Raw genomic sequence first — 14,668 nt, forward strand, 5'->3', positions numbered from 1 at the left:
TGTATTATTATTATGAGAGACAATTTCTTGATAAAACTGGAGCTCCCGAAGTCAGCTAGACTGGCAGTCACAAAGGCTCAGTTCTTCACTCTCTCCCCATGTCAAGAAGTTGGGTTGCAGCCATACAACCCCCTGCCTAAATATAAGTGTGCTGGTTATCCAAACTCAAATCCTTACACTTGTACAGCAAGCACTTTTAATTTAATAAACACTCCTACTCAGACGTGACACATGTCTTATTCATTCTGTTCATGCTTCTTCTTTGAAATGTAGACATTAATAATACCTACCTCTAGGAGTTAAATGTATGATTAGAAAGTGAGAGAATATAATATTCCATGAATGTACCAACAAAGGATGGGAATTATATTCTCTGCCTGGCTATAATTTTATCATAGGATCTCATTTCTGGTTTACTTTCTAATGTATATACATTAATGTTATTCAAGTAGATGATGGATTGAAACATCACCCACTTTCTTTGATTTGTAACTTCTCTCCATGAATGACATTATGAATCTTTCGATGTTGTGTGTCCTTTGGACATTATAATAGCATTCTTGTAAAATATTACCTTTTGTTCTAACTAAAAATATGTATTTATAACTATTCCATGATATCTTAATGATTATGAATAAGTTTACATTTTAAATTCAGTATAGAAATATTTTAAAAATTTATAATGGATTTGATTGAAAATCATACTTTATTTTTACCAAATTGTGTGTACTTGTGATCTTTCTAATTTATCATGTGAAATGGTTTGGTGTCAGAGACCATTTTTAGTTACTAACTTACCCTGCCCTCTTGATGTTTGTTTTCCTTTTTTGCTCTTCTATTTGAGGGTCCTCTGTACATCCTTCACAGGAGGATTAGAACTCTGTCTCTAAGCCTTAGCCCCAGTATTTCAAAAACATCTGTAGCAGCAGAGTTGAGATGTACAAAATGTAGCAGTAAACCCGAAAGTGAAGAACAAAAAGAAGACACAGGCTGACGCAGATGACAAGAAAGAAGAGGTAGAGTACAGCTAAGCTAGCATTTGTTCCAACTACAAGAAAGGAGCAGAAGTATTGTATTCCACAGGCAGGAGAAGCGAGATTGAGTTCTTAGGTTGCAAGCTACTGTACTAAATTTGTCTCCGGATAGACTAGAGCTCCCATTTCTACCTTATCACCAAACCCATCCTTCATATCATAGGTTCTCATCTTCCCAGTGCTGAGCCTCTTTAATATAGTTTCTCATGTGGTAGTGATCCCCAACCATAAAATAATTTTGTTGCTACTTCTTAACTGTATTTTTGATACTGTATTGAAATGTTATGTAAATATCTAATATTTAGGACAACAGATATGCAGCGCCCAAAGGAACAACAAACCACAATTTAAGAACCATGAAGTTATCAAAAAAAAATAGTCTACGTTGGTATCTTGTCTTGAACTTATGACATTCTAGACCACTCTTCTCTTAGTTGTATCTAAGTAGAATATTATAAAAATATATGTCCTACATTTTTATCTGAAAAGTTCATATATGAAAGGATCTAGTGTGACTTCCTTTATACACTCTATTGGTGATAATCATTCTAGTTCTGGAAACTTTCTTCCATCACCCTTGAAACCCTAGCAGATGTTGAATGCCATGGGTTTATAAGTTGCCATCCCAAGATAGTTGCACATTGGTGCATAAGAGTATTTGTTACCTTTGCAAAGGACATGTGTTCAAATTCCAAACTATTTGCAATCCCACTTGCAGGGGTTTCATCCAGCACTCATATGGCACATACACATACATGAATTCAATATCCATACATATAAAGCAAAAATCAGTAAATAATATTTAGAAAGTATCTTTTTTAATGCCAAGAATAAGGCATGACCAATATGTGGGTCATGAGTCCCATATATTTCAGGTTAGCCTTAAATGTAGCTCAATACATTTGTAGATGAAAATGCCATATCACACTGTCAAAAATTATATATTCTTAGTTGATATTACTATCAATTACTGGTCCCTTTAAAAATAAATTTAGGTTTGCATACATATATATATATACATATTATCATATGAAAACAGTTTTTAAAGGATTCATCTGAAGTAAGTCTAAACAAAAAATGAGTTATGTCAGGAAGGGGATTAGTTTTCTTTTTGGGTATTCTCTTTCACTTTCACTCTGCATTTCATACATATATAGCATCATGGATGTATACCAGACTGCTGGTCTGTTAAGACAGCATATCACAGACTGAATTTCCCATTTAAGAGATGTCTATAATCATGAACCCGGAATCCACTTTACTTTATAATAAATGTCTAGTGTCTTTGCCTTGAGGTTTAAAGATTTCAAAGTAACTATAGAAGAATGGTAGTGGCCATTAGATGTAGGAAGAAGTATGTAGAAGATCCTCTTAAAATAGAAACATACCAAAAACTATATGTGTCCATAATGTTTGCCAATCTGTCTACTGAAGAACAGGCTCTCAATAGTTGAAAATTAGGATTTTCTCTTTATGTGTCAATCTTACTCCTAGACGTGCTAATGCTCTGCTGTCCCATCTACAAATGTGAGTGATGATGCCAGTTGGAGGCTATGTATGGATCCAAGAACATAGTTCTTTTCTTGTTAATAGACTCCTAAGTGGGCTTAATTTATCTAGGAGCTAGAAATGGGTCTAATATTCACGGTGTACATATGATGTGTGTGTGTGTGTGTGTGTGTGTGTGTGTGTTCCACAGACTTCAAATTCCTGTTGTCCCTGTTTTTGTTTCCCTTCTTACCTTTAGACCTTTGCTCTGTAATTTGGTGCATGTAGATGTTTCTGCTGTAATCGACTGCTGTTATGACAATGTGATGGTAAATTGAGAGGAAGGAAAGGGTGTTTTGACATTGTGATACCAAGGCTTTTGTGGGCTTGTGTTACAGTAAAACACCTTTTGCATATGTTTCTATCTCCTAAAGGTGTGTGCTTAACTCAATTCCTACTACTACTCATTTTGGCACTGACATTCTCAATCTACTTAATGGATCTGACCCCACCCCAATCTTTGAGTAGAAAGGAAGGCTAAGCATGCTATAGTGCAGTTTTCTTACCCTAGCTTTCACTTGGTGTTTGTATTGTCAGGACAGCTTCCTCCCTCGAAAACATGGTCTTGTGACAGAGAAGGATGTGAGTGGATTTCTGACAGTTCTTCTCCGTGGACAGAGACACAAGGTGAACTGTTTCTGAATGCTGGCTACAAGAACCCGATAAAGAATGTGGCCCCAGGATCTCTTTTGTCACAAGTTCACTACCATTCTCAAAGGAGCTAAATGCTTAATTGAACATTGTCCAGCATTTCTTTCATTTTTCAGAACCTGTAGGACTTTGATCCCAGAAAGCAGACTTTGTTTATCATATTTTGTTTTATTTTTGGGATTATATAGGGTTTAATCAGCCTATCTCTCCAGCTATCAGAGTAGCATTTGCCCTGTGGACTCAGTTCTGAGTGTAGAAAAATTATTGTTTTATTAGTCCAGTTTTTTTTTGCTTTTGAGTAAAGGTGTAGCTCTTCCAAATTCTTTGTATGTTCCCATTGAAGTCACTTTAAAAAGCAAACAAGCAATCTATATTTTGCAAAATACTGAGAAACTTTTAATTCTGACAGTGAAAGTTATCAAATGGACTGCAGTGTGGCATGAGATGTTGAATACATGCATTCGATATAATAGCAATATTTTAACTGCAGTTTTCCCACTTTTCCTCTTTTTTACAAAACGAGTCTATCTAATATATGTCTTGTGTTTTCAGATTTGAGAAATGATTTTTTTCTTTAATCTTTTTAGGTGATAATTTTTTATTCTAGACTTTCACCTTGCCTGCCAATATCTATCAGAAACCGTGAGAAATCTATGCTCACTTTTAAAGCTTACATTGGAAGTACTGGAAACAACAGTGTGGAATCATAAAAATCAATAAAACATTTGATCTGAATCTTTATAATGTTGATTTCCCACTTGGAGCTGTAGAAGACTTTCAGATTATTCTCAGTGAAAGCATTTCTTTTCTTTTTAATGCTTACACTATACATCTGTTTTTGTTACTTAAGGGGATGTTGATCCTAATCAACTTGCTGAAATATCTTTTGATTTGTTTGGTAGGGTGCCTGCTTTTCTAGAACACTGGAAACACACCTCAGTACTTCTAAAATGCTATTTTTATTCTCCTTGCACTTAACTGTATCTAAAGGTGATCATGTGATTAAGCTATATGTAAGATTGAACAATGCTGAATACAGTGGTAAATAATAGCAAGGAGGCGACTCCAATTCAAGCAACTAACTATGATTTCTCAGATAAGATAGTGAATGTCAATGAAGTGGTAGCCAATACCAACATAATGGTTTAGCTTGGACATTTTATGCTTATTCAAGGAACATTGGTTGAGTACGAGCATTCTACCACACTCAATTCTAGCAGATAAGAATATAAAGACAGATAGCAAAGGTAAGATTTCTGCATTCAGAAACTCACTACAGAAGGAAGGGAGTAAAAGTGTATACAAGAGAGTAAAATAGAGATACAAGGGAACTCTCAGAAAGGTAACTTTACTACAAATGATTAAAGCAAGGCATTGGTTGACTATAGAACGTTTAGTGGTGAAGCTGTAGATCAAAATGACTAGGAATCCACCATTCAAAAACAAGAGAGAAGCCAGGAGGTGGTGACACATAACTTTAATTCCAGCACTTGAGAAGCAGAGACACCCTGATCTACAAAAGCTAGTTCCAGGACAGTCTCCAATGCCACAGAGAAAGCCTGTCTCAAAAAACCAAAAAGACAAAAAACATATAAACAAGAATAACAACAACAAAAACAGAGACTTAACAAGATAGAAATAAATTTGAAAATTTGATTGATGGAGAAGATTATTTTGTTGGAATAGGCTGCTTCTTTTGTTCCTGGCCACTAAGCCCAGAAATAATCACACAGAAACTATATTATTTAAACCACTGCTTGGCCAATTAGCTCTAGCTTCTTATTTGCTAATTCTTGCATATTAATTTAACCCTTCTCTATTAATCTGTGTATAGCCATGTGAAGTTGCTTACTGGCAAAGTTTCAAAGTTTCAGTACATCTGACTCTGGTGGTGACTCCTTGGTATCTCTCTAACTCTGCCTTTTTCCTACCAGAGCTTGGTTTAGCTTTCCATGCCAATGTAAGTTCTGCCTTGCTATAGGTCCAAAGCAGTTTCTTTAATCATTAATGGTAATCATAGCACACAGAGAGGACTACACCACCTACCCTGTTCTATTTAAATAAAAAGGAAAATTTTAACTTTAATAGTAAAATTTCATATAACAAAACAGGTATAAAGCGAGAATTATAGTTACAGTATTTATATCTACTTTATTTTTATCATAACTAAGAAGAACTATAACTATAAATTTTTCAATTCCATCAAAGACTCCAGAAGGATATAATATTACCTAAGTAAACAGGAAGTGCATTGTAAGCAACTTCAAAAGTCTAGAATTGACAGAGACATCCCTCTGCCTGGACAGTCACCCAAAGTTCTTCTGTACCATTGGGGCATCCAATTAATCTTCAGCCAACAGGCCCATAGTCTCCAGCAGACTTTCCCATGAAACAGGAAATTTCAAAACCATTACACCTGATGGCAGCTTGTCCATCACAATTTTCTGTGTCCTGCAGAATATTTGGAGGACTCCTTCATATAGCAGGAACTCTGAAGGATCATCTCACCTACAGACAAGTTCAGCAGTCATTTCTCTGCAGTCTTAAATGTTCAGTTAAGCAGTCCAGGCAAGAGCAGTTTCTTGCCCAAATGGCTAGTAAAACTCCATTAGGAGCCTCTTTGATGCCCATCTTCCTCTTGAAGTAATCGTTGCTTCCAGGAGGAGATGTGTCTCACTGTCATGAAAAGTCCTAAGTTTTTAAAACATTTTAAAAGCCATATTCTAAAGGTCTCTGAATGATTTGAAGAATGCCTCTCCATCGAAACTACATATCTGTCCATCTAGAAAATCTAACTAACATAACTGCAAACTTGACAATTATAGATGATTACCTATTAACCTATATTTTTAATTATACATTACTTTTTAAATGAACTGCACAAGCACAATTCCTTAATCAAGAGCAGAAATATACATATAGCAAGGTTGACCTTAAATTTGTATCAATAAACCAAGATCCATACCATTGCAAATCTCTATAGCATATCCCCATTTAAATGTAAACAAACATTTATTAAAAATCTTCCTCATTCTAAGTGGGCACACAAACACCTGGGCCCGCAAATGTCATTAAAATGCTCCATAGCCAGAATTCACACTGGCAGCATGGCCCAGGAAGCTGTATTTTAAAACTTGCATGGCTGCTACTGCTGAATCAGCATGGCCTCTCTTAAAGGAGCCACAGCATGCCACCCCAAGCAAAGCTCATTCATTAATAAAAATGCAGCTAAACTTTGTTCTTTAGTGTCTAGAATTTCTTTTAAGATTTTCAGGTTTTACATGGATATAGTCAACCATGTTGGAGCGCCAATCTGTTGGAGAAGGGTCACTTGTTCATACAGGCCACCCAGCCATGAAATAAACACTCAGAAAACTATAGTATTTGCAATACTGTTTGGCCAATAGCTTAAGCGTATTTCTGGCTAAACTCATATCCTGAACTAACACATCCCTATTATTCTGTATACTGCCACATGGATGTGGTTCACCAGCTAAAGTTCCCAGCTTCTGTCTCAGGCCATAGATCCATGGCTTCTCCTAACTCTGCCTTCCTCCTCCCATACTATAGGCCAAACCAGTTTTCTTTAATCATTAACCAATAAGATCAGCACATAGACAGGAGATAGAAGGACATCCCACACTCTTTCCTTTTTTCTGTTTAAACAAAATGGAAGGTGTTAACTTTACTACAAATGATTAAAGCAAGGCCATTTGGTAGTAATTGGGTGACTATAGCAGGTTTAGTGGTGAAGCTGTAGATCAAAAAGGAATCAGTCATTCAAAAACAAAAGAGGAGACCAGAGGTGGTGACACACACCTTTAATCCCAGCACTTGGAGCAGAGGCAGCCTGGTCTACAAAAGCTGGTTCCAGAACAGGGTCCAAGGACACAGAGAAACCCTGTCTCAAACAAACAAACAAACAAACAAAAACAAAAAACAAGCAAACAAACAACAACAAAAAATTTAAGAGATTTAACAGATAGAAATTAACTTAAAAATTTGGTTGATGGAGAAGTCTATTTTCTATAGCATCACATATGATTGGAAAAATATTATGAAGAGGAAAGCAGAGAAAGTTAGATACAAGCGAACAAAAAATCTGGAAGCAAGACAAATATACTGAGTATTTTTCAAAGTATAAAGAGAAACTACCGGCAAATTATTTCTTACTCCCAAGATATAGTATAACATCTTGCATGCAAAGGATAAAGCATATATTTAATTTAGCAAAAAATCATGGCTACTCTTTAAAAAATATTTTTTCTACTTACAGATTAACATACTTGATTCAAAATGAGGCAAAAGATTTTAAGCTTTCTATATTTCAGGATTAGGAATTCTAATGCTTTTATCTTGTGTAAGTCATACTAATTCTCTTGATTATCTCTGTGAAGGTTCCAGATCATGCTCCATCCACTGAACACCTCAAATTATTGAATTAGATGTTGGTACCCAAGGGATTCCAACCTGGGCTTTCAGGAACTAACTATTATATTTAGCTCTTCATAACAAGTACATATTTCATCCATGTAAGATAAGAATAGTCAATACTCAAGTGTATTATTATGTGAAAAGCTGTGTCATGTTTTAACACTTCCCTATGATAACTTTTAAAAATGACTTTCTTGGGTTGGCACAAATTTATTTTATCATTGACATGGTAGTAAAGAATATTTTATTTCTCTTATTCTGGAATTTTTAGTTCTGGTATTTATTTGTTACAATAATATTTCCTGAGCTCTATGTTTTAAGGTTTTCAAGTGTAACAACTAACCACACACACACACACACACACCTGTCTCCTGCCTCTCCTTTTCTCCTTCTTTCCTCCCTTTCCAACACCATCCTTTCATTTCCTCACTTCTTCCTCTTTCCTTCTTTTCTGAAGATTTTTGTTATTGTTGTATTGTTGCAATGTTTTCTCTAATAAATGTTATCTCCTGTGGTCGAAATGTTTATTTCTTTCCAGAACATATATGTGAAAATTCTGATTCCGTAAGTGGCATTTGGATACTGACTGGGTCACAAAGACAGTGCACAGGAAGGGTATTTGTGCATTTATTACAGAGGCCTGAGAGGGTCTGCTTCTATTTCACATGTGAGGACACAGCATGCAGGTGTCTTGCATGAACTAGGAATCTAGGCCTTAACAGATTTCATATGTGCCGATGCTTTGATATCAGACTTCCCAATTTCAGAACCATGATAAATGAATTGCTGTTGTGTATAAGCGACCAACACAGGCCTATTTGTTATAACAGGGTGAATGGGTATAGAAAATAGTTACATTAAAATTTTACATTAACTCAAATATCATTTTCCTCTATTTTTATACAAATAGAAACCAATAATTTTCCATAAAATCATTCCTTAATCATTGGTAAAACTCCAGAGAAGACAATCGAGATAAGTCATTAAATATTAATGATTTTTTTTACCAGGTGACACTTGCTAGACAGTGTGAAAATAATGGCCAAAAACATATCTGATCACTCCAATTGCACATGTAATGGCAGACAGAACGTACTTCCAGACAACTCGTATGTGTGTTTTACAGTCTGGATCAGAGGTATTCCTGTGTCATGATGAAACCCATTTTGCCTAAAGTACTAGAAATCAGGAATTTTAAATGAGAAACTAAATTGCTTAAAACATTATGTGTCTTATCATTCTCTCTACATATATTTCTAAGGTACTCCTGAGATCTCTTTACCTCACTTCGTAGCAACTGTGGCTGCACAGAGATTAAAAGCTCTGGAAAAGAGAAGAGAAAGATGATAGCGCATATCATATCCATGTGCCTGAGAAGGAAGCCTTTCTTCTTCAAAGCACTGAGGATCCAGTGATATATAAAGCTATCCCTTAATGGTTAAAGCATTACAAACCTCAGATGTTTGTTTCATTTTGTTTCTAGTCTCTCTCTTTTCTCCCTCTGTGTGTGTGTGTGTGTGTGTGTGTGTGAGAGAGAGAGAGAGAGAGAGAGAGAGAGAGAGAGAGAGAGAGAGAGAGAGAGGGAGAGAGAGAGAAAGAGAGAGAGAGAGAAGGGGGAAACAGGGAGAGAAATAGAGAGAGTGGAACAGAGAGAGAGGGAGACAGGAAGGGAAACAGAGAGAGATCGAAACAGAAAATGAAACAGAGAGAAAGAGAATTGTGCTCCGGTTTTATGAATGCTCTATTGCTGACATATCTATAACATTATTTTTCTATTTTTCACATTTTTACTTCAAGACGTGGTCTCACTAGGTTTCCCAAGCAGGCCTTGAACTCAGTTTGCAAGCTTGGTAGTCTTTGAATTGAGATCAGATATTTTTGCCTCTGCTTCTGAAGCAACTGTTATTACAGGCCTCTAGTACTCAGTCTAGCAAACCTGTTACCATGAGAAAGAGAGCGAGAGATACAGAGAGAGGGAGAGGTCCTTTATTGAAAAAATTTAGATTTTCTGCAGAGAGAAAACATTTATATTAAAAAGAAGCTAAAAGGAACTTAGTATATTTTGCTAAACAGTTATTTTCATAGGGACCAGAAACAAAATAGAATTTTAATGTGTAGTCCACAATCTAATGTTTGATATATTGTTTTGAATGAAAAGAAGAGAGTATCTATTTTGCTATTTAACTTTGAAACATGCAAATTCTTATGATAATGGTCTGAAAGTATGAAAGTGCTTTCAATTTGTATTCATTCAGATTTCTTTGATGAGACACTGGAAGGGATATTGATTGGCAGTGATCTTGTCAGAGAATTTGAATACAGTAGTAATAGCCTCATCCATCAGGACTGACTCTGAGAATCACTGTGAAGTTTGCAAGTTAAGAATTTTAGTCATGTGAATAGATATTTTGTCATTAAATGTACAACTGTTGACTTTACATATATCGTACTCCTATGTGTGTTTTCTTTAGTAAATTAGAGACACAATGTGATCCCTGAAGAAAAGGGTGGGGAGCCAAATTGAATACAAAAAAGAATAATGAATTTACGTATTTCTCAAGTAGAACTTGAGAGGAAAAGTTATATTTCTCAGTTCTTAATTTGTTCATGGATAAGACAAGGAAATGAATTTATTTCAGTAATTCAGTAAGACCAAATGAAAAAAAAGATAATTATATAATGCATATGACCTTAGTGTATATAATTTAATTATTGCTATTAAATTAGCATTAATTGTTATTTTAGAACCTTGAGAATATTTTAATTTGAATTGTTTTAGCAATTGTAAGTAGATTTTGAGGTAGGTAAAATTGGTTGGGTTGAATAATTTTTACTCAGTAACTTGTTGGTGTAATTACACACTTTGGGAAATATATTATATAAGTTAATTCAATGACATATCAGCTCCAGGGTTCCAAAATGACACCGTGATGTGCCACAACTTCCACCAAGATAAAAACCACACATTTTGGAAAAAAAATTCACTAGGATATAGGATGTTCTATAGAGATCTGAAACTATCTTCCAACTTGTTAAACTAAGGAAGTCAACAATCCAAAAGCTTCAGGAAGTCCCTGATAGCCTAGACTTCATTCTTCTGAAGCATACAAAAATTATAAGGATAGATGAAAGACAGGCTCAGACCCGTCGAACCACACACACAAAGAGAGAGAGAGGAAGGGAAAGAGAGAGAAAAGGAGGGAGGGAAGGAGGGAAACAAAGGCAACAAGCTTTCCAGAAGACTCTCAGACATAATGAGCTGTCTAGAAGAGGTTTGAACCAATTGTAAAGGAGACAGCCCCTCCTCCCTGTTGAGATGTTCCTCTGGAGACAACACCATGCTCACGAAATTTCCAGCTTTCATGAGCCATCACTCATGTTGTGGTGGACTTATGGTGATCTTCATATCTTTGAGCCATTTTTCCTTCTGTAACTGACCTCTTACTAACATACACAGAGCTCCAATAAAAAATTGTTAATCCATGAGTTAGAACTTTGTTGATAGCCTTAATCTGATCTCTTACTGATTCCCTATCTGGGATGAATAGATGTTTGTTCATATTTTCCCCAAAAGAGTGTCATACAACACTCTGAAGAAGCATCACATGCTTCTACTCTTTTCTTCCACCATTATTATAGCCATAGAAAGAAAAGATATTGGCTTACAGGCTAGTATATGGGGAATGAAAAAACAGAGTTTTCTGGGGTTTTTTTTAGATTTTTTGTCTAAGTTATTTGTTATACAGTAGCATTTATGGAAATATTTAATCATTAGAAAATGTGGGTTGAATTTTGTTTTTCACACTAGCTTCTTTACATTGAAAGTGAGATATTAATCAGGAACCAGCAGGTATAAGTCTCATAGGAAATACTGTATCTGGTTTATAAACTCATTGTAAATATTCAATGAAAAGAAAATGTGTCCATCCATTTGTGTACAGATATAATTATGTCATTTTTTCTAATAGCTGAGTGATAATCCATTGTGTATATACACCACATTTTCTTTATCCATTCTTAGATTGAGGGACATCTAGGTTGTTTCCAGTGTCCAGTTTCTGGCTATTGTGAATAAAGTATTTTTGGAATATGCTGAAGAGTTGTATAACTGGATCTTGAGGTATATCAATTTTCAATTTTCTGAGAAAGCATAATATTGATTTCCATAGTGACTGTAAGAGTTTTACTCCACCATCAAGGAATGAGGAGTGTCCCCCATGCTCTACATCCTTGCCAGCATGAAATATCATTTGTGTTGGTGAGATTAGCCACTAAAACAGGTATAAGGCAAAATGACAAAGTAGTATTGATACACATTTACCTGATGATGAAGGATATTGAACATTTCTTTAAGTGTTTCTCATGCATTTCATAATCCTCTATGAAAATTATTAGATTAGGTCTATACACAGTAGCAGGGGAACAGTGACTCAGAGCTTATGAGAATGTCCAATCAAAGACTGGTCTATCCTGAGGCCCACACCACAAGTGGGAGTTCATGCCAACACTGCCTAGATGACCAGAATCTATAAGCTGAATGACTCCAAGACTAAAGGTAAAACAAAACATAACTGACAAAAAAAACAATAAAATGACTCCTGAAGATATTCTATTATACTCATAGTGACATTGCTTAGCCCCATTGTCATCAGAGATACTTCTTCCAGCAGCTGATGGGACCAGGTAACAGAGTCACATAGCCAAACGTAACGAGAACCTTGGGAAACCACAAAAGAGAAGAAAGAAGGATTGTAGGAACCAGAGGGGTCGAGAACATAAGGTGAACATGGCCCATAGAAATACCTAAGCACAGCTAACAGGGGCCCGCAGAGACTGTTGCAAAAACTGCAGAGGCTACATGGGTCCTCAAATGGCCGTCTTCATACATAGTGTGATTCTTTAGCTTGTGGTTTTTGTTGGACAATGGGAGTAAGAGTGTCTTTGACTCTTTTGTCTGTTTGTGGGACCTGTCTCCTCTACCATGGTTTTCTTGTGCATTTTTGATATGAGGGTAAATGCCTACTCTTATTATATCTTATTATGCCAAGTTTGGTTTGATATCACTGGGAGACTAGCTCTTTCTGAAGGCAAACAGAGGAGCAGAGCCTCTTGGGGAGAGGTGAGTTGAGGGTTTGGGAGAGAAGTGAGAGAAGGCTGTGATTGGGATGCATTGTATGAAAGAAGAATAAGTAAATGAAACATTTTTTAAAAAGTCATAGTGCTTAAGATGGCCATGGATATAAGGAGGCTAGAAATATTGGTGATGGTTAGGGTCTAGTACATTGTGGCTAGAACATTGAATGAGTATGAAAAAGAGAAAATGAAATAGTTTAGAGGATATGTCCATACTTTATGATATAATAATATTTCATCCCAGTCAAAAAAGCACAGAATGCCAAGGGAAGATAGACAGGAATCTGTGGATCATGAATATCAAGATATTCTAAAGAAGTTCACTTCCCAATCTGTACAAAGTTTATTTAAACAGGTCAGTAGACTTGAATAAAATGGAATCCTGTAAGTTCAAGTCAAAGACTAGCATGGAGAAACACATTTTGGTACTTGTTTCAAATAGCACTCATTTTCAATGGCAGTTGTAACCAGTGGGAATGGGTCCCTTGGGCTGCTCAGAAGGAAATGTCATTGGAAGTGAGTAATTCACTGGACTGAGCAGTAGACAAGTTTGAAAGATCATGTATACAGATGATGTACATTCTCACTGTGGGAAAGACAGAGGGAAATAAAAGATGAATGTGTGTAGACGGTGCATCATATGAAAGGGCTTGGGCAGGCAGCTTACAGCAAGAAGTAATAGGAAGGAGGCAAATTCTGCCCCTTTGTCCAGACACAAAACCTGAGCCTGAGGAAGGAAAACAATGGAAGAATCCAAAGACAGAGGGGACTTCAGTGTCTGTATGAGAGTAGGGCAGGGAAAGCAGAAACCACAGGGAAGTTGAAAGGCTACTAATTAAGCTAAGCTCTAAGAAACATGATCAGAGCAAAAAGGAGTCTCTAACAAGAGCAGAAGGGTTGGCAGTGTTGTAAAAACACATAGTATCTGATTAGGAAACATGCAGCCATACAGGTGATCACGGAACTTTTCCAGTAATTTCTAATATAAATAGGGTATACATGATTGGATTAGTACTGTACTAATAATTTCTTTGGGGAAATTGGATTACCAGTTCTAATTAGGGATGAATCTGATAAACAGTTGGTAAGTAGAGAGCACATAGCTCAAAGGAGGGGAAGACTACCAAAATTATGAGATGCTTTCTAGATTTCCACAATCCTCGCTCAGGAATGTACCCATTAACTGGTAGGGAATGTTTGAACTTCAAATATGGTCATAAAGGTCTAGTATAGGATGAAGTATCAGGAGGGAAAAAACAGTTATGAGAAGGGCACTCGCCCCTGTGAATAGTTTTCATGTGAAAACCCATTAAGTAGAGTCTTTTAAAAATTTGTCTCTATAAGTTACCATTAACATTTAATATCATATGATTACATGCACAAACCCATGGATGTGTGCTCTCACACACAGCCGGTTCGTAGATAGGTTGTTAAACAATTCTGGGATGATTTATTTTTAACCTGTAATATGGTAAAATTCTCAAGATGAGAACTTTATTTTGCTCAGGAAGTGAAAAGATTTTGGTTAGTAGTAAGTTCTGAGACGATCCCAAAGGAAGAAACAATATGTCTGTCAATAAATAGACTGGGATGACATGGGCTCAGAAGGTGTCATTAGAATTAAATGCTAATTATCTATATTGCCTCCTTTAGTCTCACTGGGCCGTTATTTTCATACACGTACACACTTTCCCATTGCTTTACTCTGCATTTCCTTATAATGGGAAGATGATGTCTCATTCTTTAAGAATAGACTAAGTACTGTATGCCACCATGCGAATATCAAACAGTAGATCAACGTTTCTATTCAATTGTAACCTTTAAGCTTATTAGACATTAGCATGATGAAGTTCATTTCTTTTTTGAGA

This window comes from Myodes glareolus, chromosome 26 (genome assembly GCF_982192425.1).
Source record: "Myodes glareolus chromosome 26, mMyoGla1.1, whole genome shotgun sequence".
Taxonomy (NCBI): Eukaryota; Metazoa; Chordata; class Mammalia; order Rodentia; family Cricetidae; genus Myodes; species Myodes glareolus.